Raw genomic sequence first — 17,977 nt, forward strand, 5'->3', positions numbered from 1 at the left:
AAAACCTGAGCACATTGTAGAAATGGAGATCACTTAACCTCTTATTCCTCTTCACCTGATGCATTCACTGAAGTCCTAGTCCAAAATACAGGCTTTTTGGTTATAGGATAGGTTGTAATCTGCTTGTTAAAAAGAGCAGCCAGATGAGAAAATTCAGCAGGTGTTCCCATTCATTGTCTAAAGGGAATACTTAACGAGCTTTTGATAATCTTTGCTTATGAATTATGTTTTGCATTACTAGTGATAGTCTCCCAAGACATGGCAAAAACTCAGAGGTACTTCCTTATTCGTAACAGGACATACAGCAAAGGACTCTTCGTCCTTTGGACTCTGTCTTAGTAGAATTGTAGTCAACACAGTACAAAGACCAATACCAAATTTTAGCAAGTCTAAGCATGAACTTTGAAGTTTCTCAAGTACATTTTGAATGTGTAATTATGAGAGGATGAGCTTTCGCAGGTATTTTTTCCAAAAAGTACTGGTTCTCTGGGAAAAAAAAAAAATAGGACCAGCATAACTGGAAGCAAATTTCTGCAAACATGTATTGTGTTATTGTGGGATCCTCATCAATTATGATTTATCCTTCTGTGTGACTCCTCTTAAAAATACAGAGCATACTATCTTGGTTCTGGCCTGGCCCCCAGTTTTCTGATGCCTTTTCTGTGTGTTTGTTTTTTTTCTTCAATTAAATATTCAGTCAAATGAAGTGTCCAGGATTTTGGTGTCATATGAATATCATCAGACCTCTTGGTCATTGACTAATTTGCTTAGAAATTCAGTTCATTTTTATGGTCAGATAAAAGGCCAGCTACTATTTAGCAAAATCGTATAGGTAAAACAAGATCCCAAATGAATAAAAATTAATATTTTATTTACTCCTGGGTTTTTTTTTTTTTCTTTTTTTATCACATACTAATGATACATGTTCAACTTTACTTGCTGTCCCTTAAGGTCAGCATACTTACAATAGTATAAGGAGGGATGCAACTTAGACATATAATAAGTTGTTTGTATAAAGTAGGTTCTGGACAGGTTCTCATTACAATGTGTTTCATTTGGACACATTTATACCGGAAAAACAAAATCACAACTTCAATGCAATTTGAAGTTGACCAGCAGTAAGGATGAGAGGCAGATTTATAAAGCAGATGTATGACTGCTATTGCTTAAGCACAATAACTAAATCAAATAACAGAAAACACTGACTAGATTTGGCAACTGTCTAGAAATGAAGCAAATAAATACTTAAATGAATCCAGACTGAACTTTCAGCTTTGACAGGTACAAATCTAAGAGATTCTCCCCAGCCATCATTCAGATCATCTGGTCCAAAGAAGACCAGACCTTCTTCTACTTTTTAATTTTCTACCTGCTCTGTACAAACAAGAGATTGTAATTTACATTATCCCTCTGAAATTATTGACAGCTTGTTGTTAATTTCAGCATTAATGAGCTGTTAAGAAAGTCCTAACATTATAAAATTGGGCTTCCAGTAGGATTTTAAATGAATATTAGCAATTTACAATATTTAGCATGTCCTTAAATCACCCTGAAGTGAAATTGAAGATGAAATATGGTAAAATCAAGAAGCAAAATAGTTTTTACATCTCCAGATCTTTTTGTTCCTGCAGTATAATACATGCTTGAATCATTCTATGAAGCACACTGCTATGTGGTTTTCTTTGCTTGGTGCTAATGCTTGATAATTAATTCTAAGTGCATTCCAGCTCAGAGAAAAATCCAAATTGTTTTACTCCCAATTCTTAAATATTCCACTTCCAGATCAGTTCTGGTATTACCTTAGGATTTATTCCTGATGCGAAAACTTAATACATACAGGGTCTGGAACACCTCATTTACATTTTGCTTTTGCTCTCTGGGGAAAACAGCCTCATATTTAAAGTTAGGAAGACTGAAGTCAGGAAAATGTGTCTATATTAAAACAGTCAGGTCAGGGGGAATGCTAAGCACCAAGGAATTCAGCAGAAGTTAGAAAAGCTTAGTGCATTTCAGAATTTAATTTTCCTCAAGGAAGCAGATCTAGATTATAGTTTTTAAATGAATGAGGAGAAATAGCTGAAACCAGATGTAAGCACAACAGCCCACTTCTCCCAATAACATATATTCAAAGGAAGAAATATCAAACCATGAATTTTCTTCTCATTCAGCATCTGATTTGAAAGCCATCCAAATAAGAATTCCCACTAATATAAGTGGGTTTGGAGTCATACATCATATCAGGAATGGCTCCGTATGACTTGCTGGCATTAATGTTGGCATTAAGTAGAGGTCTGAGGACACTAATCCTGTTTTGGGATAACTGACAGGAAAGACTTTTTCGTAAACGTCAGAGGAGAGCTCTGTCTATTTTTTAAAACCCTTCAAAATGGAACCAGTAATTACATTTTAAAGGCATAGTATGCGACTTTCCCCTCGGCAAGCCTTGGTCTTCATTCAGACTAACAGGCCAACGGTGGATAACCCTTTTCCTGGTGTTTGTCTCTGAACAACACATATACACACAAAGTGGAATCGAGGGCAGGATAATATTATATGATTAAGCTATTGTAAGTGAGTTCCTTGATCTTCTTTAGGTCTGTGAATGTATTTTCCTGTGAATCATCTCTGATTCTCTAAAATTTAGGGCCTAAAAATTGTTATCCATTTTTCAACCATAATCCATTGAAAATAGCTACAAGATTCATCAGGCAGCTTTTGCATGCAACATCAAAACTGCATGTTTTTCAGTTGTTTCTTGATGTAGTCTTTAAATAGCTCGCATTTTAAGCCTGCAGAAGATTGTACATGATTTGTACTAAGTCACTGTGTTTCTTTTTTGGGACATAATTGGAATTTTTGGTGCTGCCTTCCAGAAAGGTTAAGTATGATATTTAATATGAATGACCATATTAGTGAGAATGAGATTTGCGTAAACTCAAATTTGCTTCATTCTGTTCATAATGTGTAGAGGAAGAAATAGGCTGCCTGAGATTTATGAGATCTATTTTTCTCTGGAGCCTCAAGAGCTGTACCAAACCATCTTCCGAGGTAGTATTCTAATCAACTAGATGTAATGTTCTACTCTGTAAATGAAACTGTATATCAGAAAGCCAACATGAGCTATTCTGCATGAGTGAGCGGGGAAAAAAAATCCTAAACTTTACAATCTCGCTTCTATGTAAAGAAACGGTGTACTTTACAGTATGTAGCAGGCATACTACTGTCAACTTTGGAGTTGATAAGTTCAAAGAGAACTCTTATTACTCTTGCTTGTACCTAGCACCTAGCACCTTCCATTTTCTAAAATCCAGAGATTCAGGAATTCTTTGATTCTCCAATAACACACCCACAAAGACCTACCCAGCAGGTAACAAGTTCACTTTCCAGTCTGAATATTCTAAAATGCTGGTATCAGCAGCACGGGTTTTTTTTTTAAAGATAATCAGAGTGCATATTTTTTTCTTCAAGGGTACTTTTTCCTTCAAGGAAAGATAATAATTTACAAAAGAAAAAATAAGAGAAAGTATCAGTGATCATCATGGTGATGCTGACATGCATCCATACACTGTTTCTTCTTTTCTCTTAAAATACTTGCTTTCAGTGCAAGGTGCTTATTTTGAAGTTGGCATGACATGCCAGAAGTATGACATGGCATACGTCTGTTAGTATGCCATGTAGCAGCTAAATATTATATACTTCTTTCTTTCATAGCTGGAAAACTTCACACTAGTTTTTTACTCTGTTCAACCTGGAAAAAATAAAGCAGAGAACACTTGCTTAGAATGCTACAGAGACCACAATTATTATGAGTAAACTACATATTCTTTGTCAACTATTTCTCAAAGCATAGAAACTATTTTAATACTTAATTTTTTTAAAAAAGACTACAGAGTACTTGTGCTACTCATGGCTGGAACAACAGCACATCACGTGGCCACATCGTTTAGCAGAGCGTGTACTCTGTCTCTCTGTCATGCTATTTCATGGCATGGGCAAAATAGTATTTTTACTGAGAGAAGTGTCATGACCTAAAGTCCTTTGCTATTTTTTATTCATTTCCATGCTACAGAACTTTTAAATATTTGGCTAATGAGTTGACCTGTTACTTGCAGTCAGTATTAGCATTTAGTGCTTGTACAACATGTATTTTAGTTTAAAATTAGTGTTAGAAAAGGCATAAAGATAACCCACTAGAAAGCTACTACAGCTAAAGTTTTATTTTGACCTACTTCACTCTTGAAGTATAGCAAGTGCAAGCCAAGAGGATTTGTAAAGGTGATTTTTTTAAACTATGTTGTAAATGGAAAACTAATATTGGGTAATATTGAAGAACAGCAGATTTTGAAATGTAGCAGTTGTGAAGATGACTTTATGAAAGAATGGGTTTATATTTCTTATAAACTAAATTATTAGGGTTAGTATTCTCTTAATATTTGGTAATGTGAATTGACTAAAGATTGCTGGCACTCTTAATACTTCAAATAATATTGTTTTCATAAGTCACAACCTTTGTCAGGTGTCTAAAGGATGTGGTTTATGAAGGCAAGGAAAGTTTTAATTTCTGTTCTCACAGTGCTTTCTTTAGTCTGTCTCCTTTTGATAGATATCATTAAATAAAGAATAAGAGTGGAAACAGTAGAGTGAATATTTTAAGATACTTGTCCATTTGATGTGGCTTTTTTTAAGCTACAAAATAAGATGTGTGTATTTCTATTTTCCTTAGATGCTGTTTTAGATTGTTCAAATGGGATGAAATTGTTCTATCACCCAAAATCCCTAATTACATCATTGATTCATGATTTTTCCAAATCATGATAGCAGTCACAACAGAAGTTTTAAGACAGTTCAACTTAAAGCAGTCATGTTTTCATGCAATAAGTAACATTCCAAGTAACTAACATTTTACGTGGTTAGTCTGTGACCATTGGTGATTTTATATTATTGAGAAAAGATTTGCTGTCCTTCCAATTAAAAAATAAATAAATCTTCAGAACAACAACAAAAAATGTTGTCAGGTGGCCAGTGATGCAGAATACCCAGGTGACTGGAAATCCAGCCTTCCAGTCACTTTCAGTGGGTTGTTCAGGGTCCAATCTAAACACGATTAGTGAGCATGAACAGAGGAGGAATATCTGAAGACCATACCATGCCAGAGGAAACATGCTAGCTCTGTCCAGACACAGATGAGGCACATGTACATGGGCAAGCGTTTGCAAAGAGTATCGCACTTTTATTTTTATTGGTCCCCGACTGGTGCACTAAGACTAGACTTGAGTGCTCTTCATTAGCTTGCACAGAGAATGGTAGAGGACTTTGGGCATCAGAACTTGAGCCAATACACTTACTTGAAATGCCAGCTCCTATAGTTCTCAAGCAATTTCCCACTCATCATCACATTTGCTGTCAATGTCCAGTCAGTTTGTTCCTCCAGCCATGAAATGACAGAGCCTTTTCTCCTCTTTTTGCTTCAGGTCAGTTTCTTTGGAGATCCCTTCCATATTTTTACTTTTTCTCCTTAACTGTTACTGCAGTTTAAATTATTAGCTCCTTCCATGGAGCCTGCAGCTATGCTATTGTCCTGTGTAGCCTCCTTCAAATTTACTGCAGTTTAATAAACCAGAAAAACAGTTCTTCCCCTCCAGGCGTGTGAAAGGTAGGGAACACAGATGCAAGTCATGTAAGACCATGCAGAATTGACTGATACTTCTGTATCAGTCTTGTGTTTACTGGGCCACCATACTGCTAACATTGTTGTGGAAGGCAAATTATAGTCTTTCTATATGCATCTCTTCTTGTGCAAGGAATTATCTAATCGTTTCTTTTCACCTTTGAAGACGATTGATGAAGTATCTGTTCAGAGCGTACCAGCCACCAACTGTCCAAACAAGGCCTGAAACCACTGCCAGCTGGCTTGGAAGAGAGAATGTTTCATTACAAATGGCAAATAAGGATACAAAAAATCATAAATAAAAGTCATAAAAATCCAGAAACTAATCAAAATTAATAATCCAGGCCATTCCACGTGTACTTGCAAAGCAGATTTGGTGTTACATCAGTTCATAAAAATTCATAGAAATAAGAGTGGCCTCCTACCCAGGATGTGTCTTAGGCCTGGTATATATATAGCAAGGCTCATGCTCAGAAAGACTAATCAAATAGTCATTATACTGTACCATCCTCAATAACTAGAGAGGCTTGGCTAAGGCTTGCCCATATTAGTTCCTGGTTTGCCCAGCTTCGGCTGTTGTTGGATCCCTGCTATCAGTTGGAATAGGAAATAGCCAGTCTGTTTCCCTGCACAGACTCGTCTTCAATCTTCCCAAAGAAGTCCTGTTTCTCTTTTGCTGAAGGGATAGAAGACTATCCCTTTGAACCCACGTTTCTCTTGTGCTGACACTACATAACAGGAGGAATCATAACCCCAAACCATTATTGAATACAGCTTGCTGTAAGATCAGCAAAACCATCTGAATCATTTAGGCAAGATAAGTTCTAAGCAAGGTTGTTAACATCATGCCATTCTTACTTCAAATATCAATAATGTAATCAATAACAAAAAAATCTTACTCTGTCGTCAGTCATAATTTTTCATAGCAAAATTTTAGGAAGTTTGACATTGTAAAGTCAGTGGCTTTCTAAAGACATTTAGAGTGTTTTTCTGTTGCTAAAAGGATCTACTGGGATCGTACCTAACTGACGCTACAGCTGTGAAACATTACATTAGGGTGGGGGGGGTACATTCACCTGTAATATATCAATTTCAGAAAAGATAAAAGTGCATCACAATCCTGTTAACTCCTCTTTTTTTCCTTTTTAACTTAGAGGTAGAATCACTTTTTGTGTGAACAACAAAGTACCACCATGTCATGAGTAGCATCTGCAATGAAGAGAGGCTGACAGTTGTTCTTCTCCAACCTCTTACATTCCCAAAACATCAGGGATAAGATTTCCAGTTGGTCTTATTGGAGGCAGGGAATAATGTCCTGAGATCATATTCCTTTGAAAAAAAATGGTTTCAGGCTCTGTGTCTTCCCGAGTGTTCTTCTGCATTAAATCCATTCTCTAAAGTTACATCATCTCCCTCTTAAAAATATACTAAATGACAAGAGCATTACTCTTTTTTTTGCTTTAGTCTATTCTAAATTCAAATTAGAGGACGATTTCCTGTGTCTGCCAAGTCACATAAAAGATGCAGTGCATAGGATGGAGTACATCAAAATAATCATTTACCCCTGCTGCTTTAATTTTAGCTTCTTTTGTCAAATCCATGTGATTTCTTGTGTAAACTTTGGTTTGGTCTTCTCAAGTCCCAAAAGAGCTGATACTTCTCTTTGTGATCCCATTCCTCCATGAAAGAACATCTAGATTTTTACCAGTTTTCTGTTTCCCTTGAGAAGGAAGAGATTTGCTTTCCTGACCTCCTACAGTCCTATCTGGAAACAGTCTCACTCCTTGTCATGGCTTTTGCCTTTATGGGTGTCCTGGTTTTGGCTGGGAGGGAGATAGAGACGCTGAGATAGAGTTAAGAGTCTCTCACGTAAGAGACATCAGACATAAAATAGAAACAGATTTTTATTAAAGCTCCTTACTGAGTCACTATTCACAGTGTTGAGAAGTTTTACAACGCGTGTTACTTGGGTGTTTGAAGTTACCTGTCAAAACATGCATGCAGTAGACACTACAAGTACCACTTACTAGAAGTCCTTGACTGACTTAGATCATAGGGCACAATACACTCCTTGCATCTGACAAGAAAGCTGAAAAATACTAATTTTAACTTCAGCTTTCTTCTCTGAAAAAAAAGAAGGAAATTGTGCATTAAAAAAAAAATCACGTCTCAAGTTATCAGAGAGGTCATTTAACTATATTACATTGTTTTGCATACAGTGGTAAACACTGAATTCTGGGTGCTGTGGAGAGGTAGCATTATTGTCTGCTAGAACTAATGTCCCCTACACTAAAAGCTTGCCTTTGGGCCTTCATTTGTTTTATATCCCTGCAAAACATGTTTATTAATGGTGTTTAGCTGCTTTACAACACACTACACGGTCATGGGTCGTATCAGGCTCATGGGGACTCTATTATTCTGTGCAACTTGTGAAAACATTTTCTTGACATTTAATTACAAAATTAGGTTTTCATTTGCACTCTCAATGAATACCAATCTGTTTAGCTCTAATAAGAAAGGGGAAAAAAAAAAAAAAAACAGCAAAAAGAAATCTGCAGTGAAATGTCACATCATATTAAAATTAGTTTTAGGTTTCCTAAAGTTGGGGGGGGGGTTATTAAAAATGTTATCCCATCAGTGATCTCTGCCTCTGATGATGCTCATTAATAAACACTTTCTAATACTTTTATAGTGGCTATTTATGTTACTGAGAAACACAGCTTAATTATGTTACTGAATACAAAGGTAGAGGTCCACTTCCAATAGAGTGCATGTGCCCAACATGGATAGATTTCGCAGTCCTAAAAACTCCTCCTCAGCTGCTGCAGCTTTGGAGGTGACTACAGACTAGAGGCCTCTGTGTTATCCCTTAGGTACCTAATTCATCTCATCTTGCCATGTGCAAAATTACCTCAGTCTAAGCTCTTTGGCTCATCACTTATCTTAAATATCATCTCAAAATGGGAATTTGGAAAATAAGCAACCCTTCCTATAGACATTAGCACAACTGTATTTCCCAGAGTATAAAAATGTGGCCCCTTCCTTTCAGAAGGTACATGGGTAAAGCAGGAGGCAGCATCCTTTCTTTCATATGAAACATACCAAAGAGGGCAGTAGGAGTCCTAGATTTTAATTCCTTGGGGCTGGTGTCCAGAAGCCAATGTCCTGTCCTCCCAGCCCTAGGCTCAGGGTATCTTCTTCCTCTCCGGCTCCATGATGCCTGCACCCCTGGCTGCTCAGTGAGGCACATCAGGCAGCGGTGGCAGAAGAATCATTTCTCCATTACCCAGTCTTCACCTAAGAGATGCAGGACAGGGTTTCAGACCTTTTCTTGATTCCTCCCTGCTTGGGTGAGTGTTGTGATTATTTTACGAAGTGAAGTTACACAGCCATGCTGTCATCTAGAAGACAGGGTTGATCTTCCAGGAAAGGTACTTTTCCCACCCTCTGCAGGAAGGGCAGGGATTCCACAGGCAAGGTTATTGACTCCAGTCCAGGGCTGGTTGCTGAAATCTTCTATTACATCTCGCCCTCGTAGTTTGTTTTTCTGTCCAGCTCCACTATTAAAAACTGCTGTGGGACCCATCAGAGAATTTACAGGAATGTGGGCTTGCAGTAGAAGTCACCTGCCAGATCCCACGCTTTATATGAGAGGAAAAATGTGCATGCCCATTAAGAAGATTCCCACCCATTTTCAAAAAAAGGGCAAAGCGAAAATGATTCATTTGTCTGAAGGCAAATCAGAGTGAGAGCTCAAGTGTACCGCCAGAGGTGGGCAAAATCTTCAGTCCTTTCCCCTATCTTTATTCACAGACCTTATCTTATTTTATGCTTTTTGACTGATTTTCTCACCTGTACCCACGCTCAGGGAGCTTGAAGACCCAGCAGTGGCAGTGAAAGAAAAGGCTACAAAATGAACTAAACTGGTGTTGTGTGACCACACAGGGGACAGAAGAGTGTGGAGGAAGGGCACCATTGATATTTTCACATCCAGAAGAGAGTTCTGATGAAGCAAAGTGTGTCAGGGAAGTAGGTAATGAATTTCTTCTGAGGAAGCACATCTCCCTGCATGACGGACTGCTAGCTCCTACCCACCACATCCTGAGAAGTCTTTCGCCATTATTGTATATCTCCCTACCACTAGGCAGAAGCTTTGAGATTTAAAAATATTGCACTGTGGGTGAAGTTCAGAGCTGAGGGAATTGGTTTACTCAGCTTCAGCTGTTCTCTTTAATTTCCTAAAAGACAGGCTAAGGATCAAGTAACATCATTCTCACACCTCATGCCAGGTACATTTCTCACAGCAAAAGACTTAAGCGCTTGCACCCCATACTTCCAGCCGCAATTACAGTTGGTTTTCTTACAAGGCAGTTCAAGAACCCCTTTTTGTTTTTCATGGAGCTAAAAGCAGTATCCTTATGAATTTCCTGAAATACCTATAGCTGTGCCACCACTACCACCACCTCCATGTACTTCTGCAGTGCCTCCAGGGGAAAAAAAAGAGAAATTAAGGCATACCTCTGCGACCCAGCACACAGCAATATTTCTCAAGCCAGGGAGTGTAAGTGCACATCTAGGCAGGGCAGAAAAAAAATCTCTTTCTCAGTGCAGAAATATCTTTGTTATACTTTCAGTTTTCCATTCACTTTGATAATTTCAGTAAGAAAAAAATAAATTTCTTCTTTTATGTTTTGTGCAGTCAGGTGAAGTTCTAAAAATAAATATATTTACTTGCAAGCTTCAACCAAAGGATCGGAGTATGGACACTATTATTATCACCAGGTATAGGGAAAAAACAAATTAAAGTGTTTGCTACTGTTCTTAATGTATCATTTTTCTCTTAAAAACAAACAAGACGAATGTAAAGTGACAGTCCCGTCCCAGCTGATACATAAATACACAACATCCTTTGCTACTAGCAGTCAAAACAGAAAATGTTTTTTGTTCGTTTGTGGATTTTGTGGCTTTTTTTTGCAAGCTGTCATTATCCTCATTTTATAGATAGGCAGTCCGAGTTAGTGGCAAAAGCCTTAGGAATTTACCAGCGTCTACACTGAAACGAAGCAAAATAGGAATGAAGGACTGAAATTTAAAAGGTCTGCACTAACTCCTAAGTTGCATGGCGTTACAACTGCAGGCAGTAAGGCAGTTGGACTAGAAGGTCCCTTCCAACTGAACTATTGTACTTAACAACAAAAAGAGTTGTTCTGAATGCAGTTACATCTTGGAAGTGACAGGTTACAACTTTTTTGGCTTTTTGTTTTTTCCTTCATATTTTTGATTTTGAAGAATATTCTGTCAGGCACATCCATGTGAGAGCATCAGAAGGCACTGACACTGCACCGCATTACAGGTAGCAGACACAGAAGTAGAGGCAACTATTTTCAGGACATCTTTTAGCCCCCATATACCCTAGAATTCCAGCTTCCTAAAGCTTGGTTTGGATAAAGTGCCTTATTACAGCCTTCTCCATCTTGCTTTCAGTTGTTCACTTTGATTCAGATCAGTTTAATTTAATTCCTTGCAGTTTAGCCTAACAAGCAGTTAACATGTATACTCTGTTGAGATTTTCAATGGATTCATATGTTTATTTTTCTTATTGTTGAAATCATTAGTGCAGTGCAAATAAATTTAAGCAAATATACTTTTCTTTTTTCAGTTCAGATGATTCACTGTTGTTTAGCCATTAGCATTTTTTTGCTTTGAGTTTGAGAGGAATTGGCTATTGTTCCCTCAAGGAATAAAAGAACAAATAAAGGGCATTTCTTTTCTGTTTGTTTGTAGCAAGTAGTATCAATTCAAATAATATTTATTTCTCAGAAACAAGGTCCATCTAAGCCTGTTATATTTGTGCTTTTTGATTTTATCTTTGTCCCCAGAATATCTCTGGCTGTGCCTGAGATATCTTAATCACCTTATATTGCATATGTAATTTCTATAGGGTACTGCTACAATACGGTTACAATACACTGGCAACAAACCAAAAAGACCTCTAGTTGTACTAAATTTCTTTCAATGGGATGTTAAATAAAAGGCCCTTTAAAATTGATATCCTTACCGTTTTGTTCCAGATTTTCAAGTCCTTATTTACCTATTTGCTTATATCAGTTCAGCCCACATTTCTGCAGACCAGGAGGGTAAATAGGCCTGTATGTTACAAATTCTGAGGTCCTTTCCTGACTTGGAACCAGCCTTCTGGGCAGGATGGACATGGGAATGCGCTGTGTTATCTCATGGAAATTCAGGATGAAAGATGGGACATAGAATGTAGCCAGTATAAATATGAAAAGTAAGGTTTGAAAACAAGAGAGCATTTCCTGTTGTTGTGCTGGTGATTTTGTCTTCAGTTTGCACATACACATACATATATGTGTACATACCAATTGAAATAAATTGTTGGGTATTAGCATTTGATTATAAAAGTAGGCTTTTTAGACAGAACATTTAGAATGTTTAAGGTCTTTTAAAATTGAAGTTAAATAGAAATGTTGATCTTATATTTTTGTTATTTCTTTTCTATCTATAGCAGTAACATACTTTTTATCAGCTAATAGATTAACATCACAGCAAGCATTAGTGCAATAAGGACATTTCACTCACTGAGCAAAATGGCTATTTGACTGAAATGTATGGCTTTAAAGGGGAAAAAAAGGTTTTATTTCATAGAAAGATGTATCCACCAGTGGAAGGAAGCCTGGAAGAGCAGACTCAGGCAGCTCGCCAGCTTCCAAGAAGCCTGATGATTTGGGTATGTACCTGCTGACCACAAACTTGTCCTTCTTTCAGTTCAGGAGAGATTTTGAAACAAACCTCTCTGTCCACAGTGAGCTGCCTCATTACCGGCCTTACTGTCAGTCATGCATGAGATGAGGCATGGTGTGATTCCCTTAGGGATGAGTGGAAGGAACCTCTGGGACATCAGTGGGAGCAGCCAAACCCCTAACAACAGATGAACAATGTAATGCCCTAAGGCACTTTAACAGCACTTAAATCCCTACAAGTCTGGCATCTGCCTGAGGAACCACTTAGTGGGTCTCGGTGACACCTGAATGCTGATGTTGGGTGCCTGCAGGCAATTTCCAGCCCAGAGTATGAAGTATTCACTGCATCCTCACCACTTTCTCCTAATGGAGCTGCTCCACTTTGATTAGTTGATCTCAGTTTAAGCTTACATGAATTTAGCAGGCTGAAATATGAGTCACTCGGGATCTAACTCACAAGTGGGCAAGGCTTTCCTACTTCAGCAGTGTGCAGTTCCTGTGAAGATGATAGGGCTGACAATTAGGAACAATAGCTTCTGCTATCCCATTACAACTAAACACTGCAGACCTGTCACAGGTCTGAATCCCTGCCCAGACTTAATTCCCTGCACCTAATTGCTAGGTGAAATGGGGACAATATACTTCTGAATCTCTCTTGGCTGTTGCCAAAACAAATTGCTTAAGTGCTTAGATCTGGACAAAAAGAGGTATCTTAGGTTAAAAAATTAATTATGGTTTAATTTAATTCCTTCAAAGGCAATTTCTTGAATATTTATTCTTCAAAAAGTTGGCAATCAAGGACTTGTCTGAGATGAGGCAGAGAGGACTTTGATATGTTTCAGTGTTACAAGTGCAACTTTACAAGCAGTAAAAGTGGTAGGACTGATCCCATGAAGTCCAGCAAAAGATTGTTGGATCAGATCATTCATCAGCAACAAAACTGTGTTTTCAATGAATCCGTAGCTTTCTCTGTTGGCAAAGAGGCAAAAAAAATGCTGCTTTTAAGGTGGAAAGTATCTGAAATCACAAAACATTACAGATCTGACTTTTAAAGTGACATTTTCAGATGTTACTGTATAATTTCCTTAAAATTAAAAAAAAAAAAAAGATGAATGAAACCAATCAGTAATGAGTCCAGCTTGCTAGAATAACTTGATCTGGTGCTTAGGTACATGATTTAGTGTGTGATATTGGGAGTAGGGGTATGGTTGGACCAGATGATCTTGGAGGTCTTTTCCAACCTTTACGATTCTATGAATCTATGATAATTTGATGGCTTGTTTTTATCTACCACTAAATATACTAGAGAAATTAAATATCTTAGTTGAAATTAAATATATCCAAAATTTCAACATATTCTTTATTGATATAAGGTATGGTATTAGGGTTCATGAATGTTTCAGTAATGATGTCTGAACTTGCACTATGTGCATGCACTATGAATCCATCATATCTCAGGATGAAATCCAAACCTCATTAGTTTCCTCCTTTTGGTCATTATTGTGACTATGCCTGTAATTTTTTAATCTGCCTTTAATAATCTTCCTTTAACATCAGCCTCAGGCGCAACAAAGCTAACAAGACTATTGCTGAGGTTGCTCTGTGTTAATTCTATAAAGTTTTGTCAGACACAATTCATTGCTGAGGGTTTTATACATGTTTGCCAGCCTGATCGCTTTAAACAGCTCAATCACCTGCAATCTAATGAATCTTTAATTTGTTGTTTTACTATTAAAGGAAAATGACTCATCAGGTGGGACATTGGATTCATAAGTCTGCATATAAAACTGTCTTTTGGTACTGAATGTGGTGTAAACATTACTGTTCCCTTTAAAAATAATTTCCTATAATAATCATCAAAATGTTCCAATGTTGTTACCACAAATTGAAGTTCTAGTTTATTACTGTACAGTACTGTGGTATTTTTCATAAAGGGTGTAAATGACAATATTCTTATTTGCATTTAGCATGAAGCAACATGAAGATTGTGAGAAACTATATTTTCTTCAAACTCGTTTGTTCTATTTTTCCTACTTGAATGTACAGGGAATACAGAGAGAGGGGCAAACATCTCCAGGGGCTGCTGCAAGCCTCCTGTGTAGGTGCAGCTCGGACACAGAAGCCCCTGGAGAAAGATGTGTGATTCTGAGCTTCTCATTTAGGCATCTGAAGTTTTGGGTGGTTTTGTGGTATCCTGATAGGATACACTTAGATATAAATCAAAAGGAGTAGAGGGGAGGTGGCAAGTCCCTGGTACCAGCTAGAAGGAGATACGTCCATGCCTCATCACCATGTCCAAGCACAGGAAGATAGAGTTTTCACGGCCCGTGCATGCAAATCATAGTATCACAAAATCAGAATATCTGGAGTTGGAAGAGACACGGAAGGACCATTGAGTCCACCTCCTGGCTCCACACATGACCACCCAAAAGTCAGACCATGTGTCTGAGAGCATTGTCCAAATGCTGCTTGAACTCCAGCAGGCTCGGTGCTGTGACCACTGCCCTGGGCAGCCTGTCCCAGTGCCCGAGCACCCTCTGGGTGCAGAACCTTTTCCTGATATCCGACCTGACCCTCCCCTGTCCCAGCTCCATGCCATTCCCTCGGGTCCTGTCGCTGTCCCCAGAGAGCAGAGCTCAGCGCCTGCCCCTCCGCTCCCCTCGTGAGGGAGCTGCAGGCCGCCATGAGGCCTCCCCTCGGCCTGCTCTGCTCTGGGCTGAACAAACCAAGGGACCTCAGCTGCTCCTCGTATGTCTTGCCCTGTTGACCCTTCACCATCTTTGCTGCCCTCCTTTGGATGCTCTCTAATAGTTTTATGCCTTTCTTATGTTGTACAGTACTTGAGATGAAGCCACACCAGCGCAGAGCAGAGCAGGACAATCCCTTCAGTTGACCAGCTAGCAATGCCATGCCTGATGCACCCCAGGACACAGTTGGCCCTCGTGGCTGCCAGGGCGCGCTGTTGACTCACATTCAATTTGATGTCAACCAGAACTCCAAGATCACTTTCTATGGGGCTGCTCTCCAGCCTCCCATCCCCTAGTCTGTACGTACAGCCAGGGGTGCCCCATCCCACGTGGAGTTCAGCCTTGCTCTTGTTAAGCTTCATACTGTTGGTAATTGCCCAGCCCTTTAGTTTGTCAAAATCTCTGTGCAAGGCCTGTCTACCCTCAAGAGAGTCAACAGCTCCTCCCAATTTAGTGTTAATCTGCAAACTTATTTAGTATACCTTCAAGTCCTCCATCCAAGTCATTTATGAAAACATTAAAGAGAACAGACCCTAAAATGGAGCCCTAAAATGGAGCTAAAAATGGCTCCTAAAATGGGCCCTAAAATGGAGCCCCACTAGTGACTGACCAACAGCCTGATGCATCTCATTTACTATAACCATTTGAGCCTGACCCATCAGCCAATTGTTCACCCACTGCATTATGTTTTTGTCTATCTGTATGCTAGACATTTTGTCCAGAAGGATACTGTGAGAAACAGTATCAAAAGCTTTGCTGAAATCTAAAAATTTTGCATTTTCTGGCTTCCCATGGTCAATCAGGTGCGTAACATTGTCATAAAAAGAAATTAAGTTCATTAAACAAGACTTTCCCCTCATGAACCTATGTTGGTTGTGACCAATGACTGCGTTGTCCTTCAGGTGTTTTTCAGTAACTCCCAGAATAATTTTCCCCATAATTTTACCAGGCACTGAAATGAGACTGACAGGCCTGTAATTACCAGAGTCTTCTTTCTTGCCTTTCCTGAAAATTGGCACAATGTTTGCCAGCTTCCAGACAACTGGGACCTCTCCAGATCCCAAAGACCATTGAAAAACAATTGAGAGAAGTCTCACAATGATATCAGCCAGCTCTCTGAGTGCCCTGGGATGAAACCCATGGGGTCCCATATGCTTAAATGTATCCAGCTGGAGCAGGAAATCCCACACAAGTTTGGGGTTGGCTGGGAGTTTGTTACTGCAGTCATGGGATGTGATACCAGAGTCCTTCAGAGAAAGTGTGAGTTACTTTTGTCCTCTCCAAGAAAATGAAAAGAAGTTGTGTTTCAGTACCTCAATTTGATGGCCAATGAAACTGGGCCGTAAATTTAGGCTAGCCTGGAGTTATCAAGCAGCAAAGGAATGACTCTATGAAGAATTTTCTACCAAAGAAGTTTTTTTACCAAGAATATTTTTGAATGATTACACAGAACTGGATACTAATACCAGAACTAACTTCTGTTGGGGTTCCAAGAGGAACACAACACAGTGAAGTGCCTTGGATTGCCCTGCTCTAAATGGTAGACCTACTCATGATTTGCTGTTTCTGCCTGCATAATCAATTCCTTTCATTCCAGTTCTGGGTTTTTTTTCGGTTTTTTTTTGTTGTTCCTATCATGTTCCTATATCTCTTCCTCATTATTTACTTGTTAATCTTACAGTATAAGAACCTCCAAGTTATTAATGCATTTACTTGCCTTTCTAAATGCACACATTCACCAAGTAGGTGCCCCAAGAGTCCTCAAAATCTCTGTTCTGCTGCTCCTTAACTTTGTTTTAATTACAGAAATGCCTGTGTTTTGGTTAAAAAATTGAGCCCTTCCTTGCTCAGACCAGCCATACGAAGCAGTATGCCTGCATTAAAGAAAGCCAAGTTTCAGAGGAGTGCTCTGAGCATGGCTAACTCATGCAGCTCATGAAGCATTTCTACCAAAATCCCCACAATGGTTTTCTGGCATGTAGTGGGCAAAGTTATGAAAGACCATTTGATTAAAAAATGTAAAGGCTTTCAAATAATATTTTTGTGTAGGCCTCAGTTTTATTTAAAAGCTCATGATAAAACCATCCACAGTGATTCTAGTATTCTGCTTGTGTTAAAAAAACCTTTTAATGTGTTTTGCTCAACTGGTCAGGAAGATGTTCCCTAGTGCAAGATTATTTACATAACGTCTGTTGCAATGACAGATAAAATAGAGCAAAAAAAACCCTGTCTCTCAATTTTAAAGTAATGCTTTTCTTTACTTATCTCTTATTCAGTGGAGAGGGAACAGCATGAACTGTACCAGAGAAGCCAAAAAGTACACAGAATAATTCCAAAACAAATTTAGTTGATTAAATGCAGTACATTAAAACAAGACATTTTAATGTTGACATTTTAATATTGTTAGTGAAAGGCCCAGCTATTGATCTTTGCTCAGGAAACAATGAATCCATTGGACTTAAATTCAGAAAAAGTGTAGCCTAATGAATTTTAAGTAACAATTACTACACAAGGTAATGGCAAAATTTCCATAGCAAAGCTCCACTGAGAGAAATTTAGGAGATTTCTATATCACTCTGAATGTGCTAGGGCTTGCAGTTCAGCATGATAGAGTTATTAATCTCACTTGAAAAAAAAAAGAAGGAAAATAATATTATATTTTGTTTAACCTCTGCAGCTCCAGAATTCCAAAATTATTGGGCTCTCAGGCCAACCACTCACCATCAGAGCCAGCACTGTAGTTTATGTGAGCTCTCCCCAGTCAGCTCCAGGCAAAAAACAGCCAGGTTACAATGCGAGCT

The 17,977-nt window shown here is 38.5% G+C and overlaps 1 protein-coding gene across 2 annotated transcripts in view; it reads left to right on the forward strand.

Moving 5' to 3' along the window:
* The window catches only part of NWD2 (NACHT and WD repeat domain containing 2), a 59,894-nt gene that overhangs the window by 30,544 nt on the left and 11,373 nt on the right, over nt 1-17,977 (forward strand). The gene's annotated exons all lie outside the window — the stretch shown is intronic.

Source organism: Anser cygnoides, chromosome 4, assembly GCF_040182565.1.
Source record: "Anser cygnoides isolate HZ-2024a breed goose chromosome 4, Taihu_goose_T2T_genome, whole genome shotgun sequence".
NCBI lineage: Eukaryota > Metazoa > Chordata > Aves > Anseriformes > Anatidae > Anser > Anser cygnoides.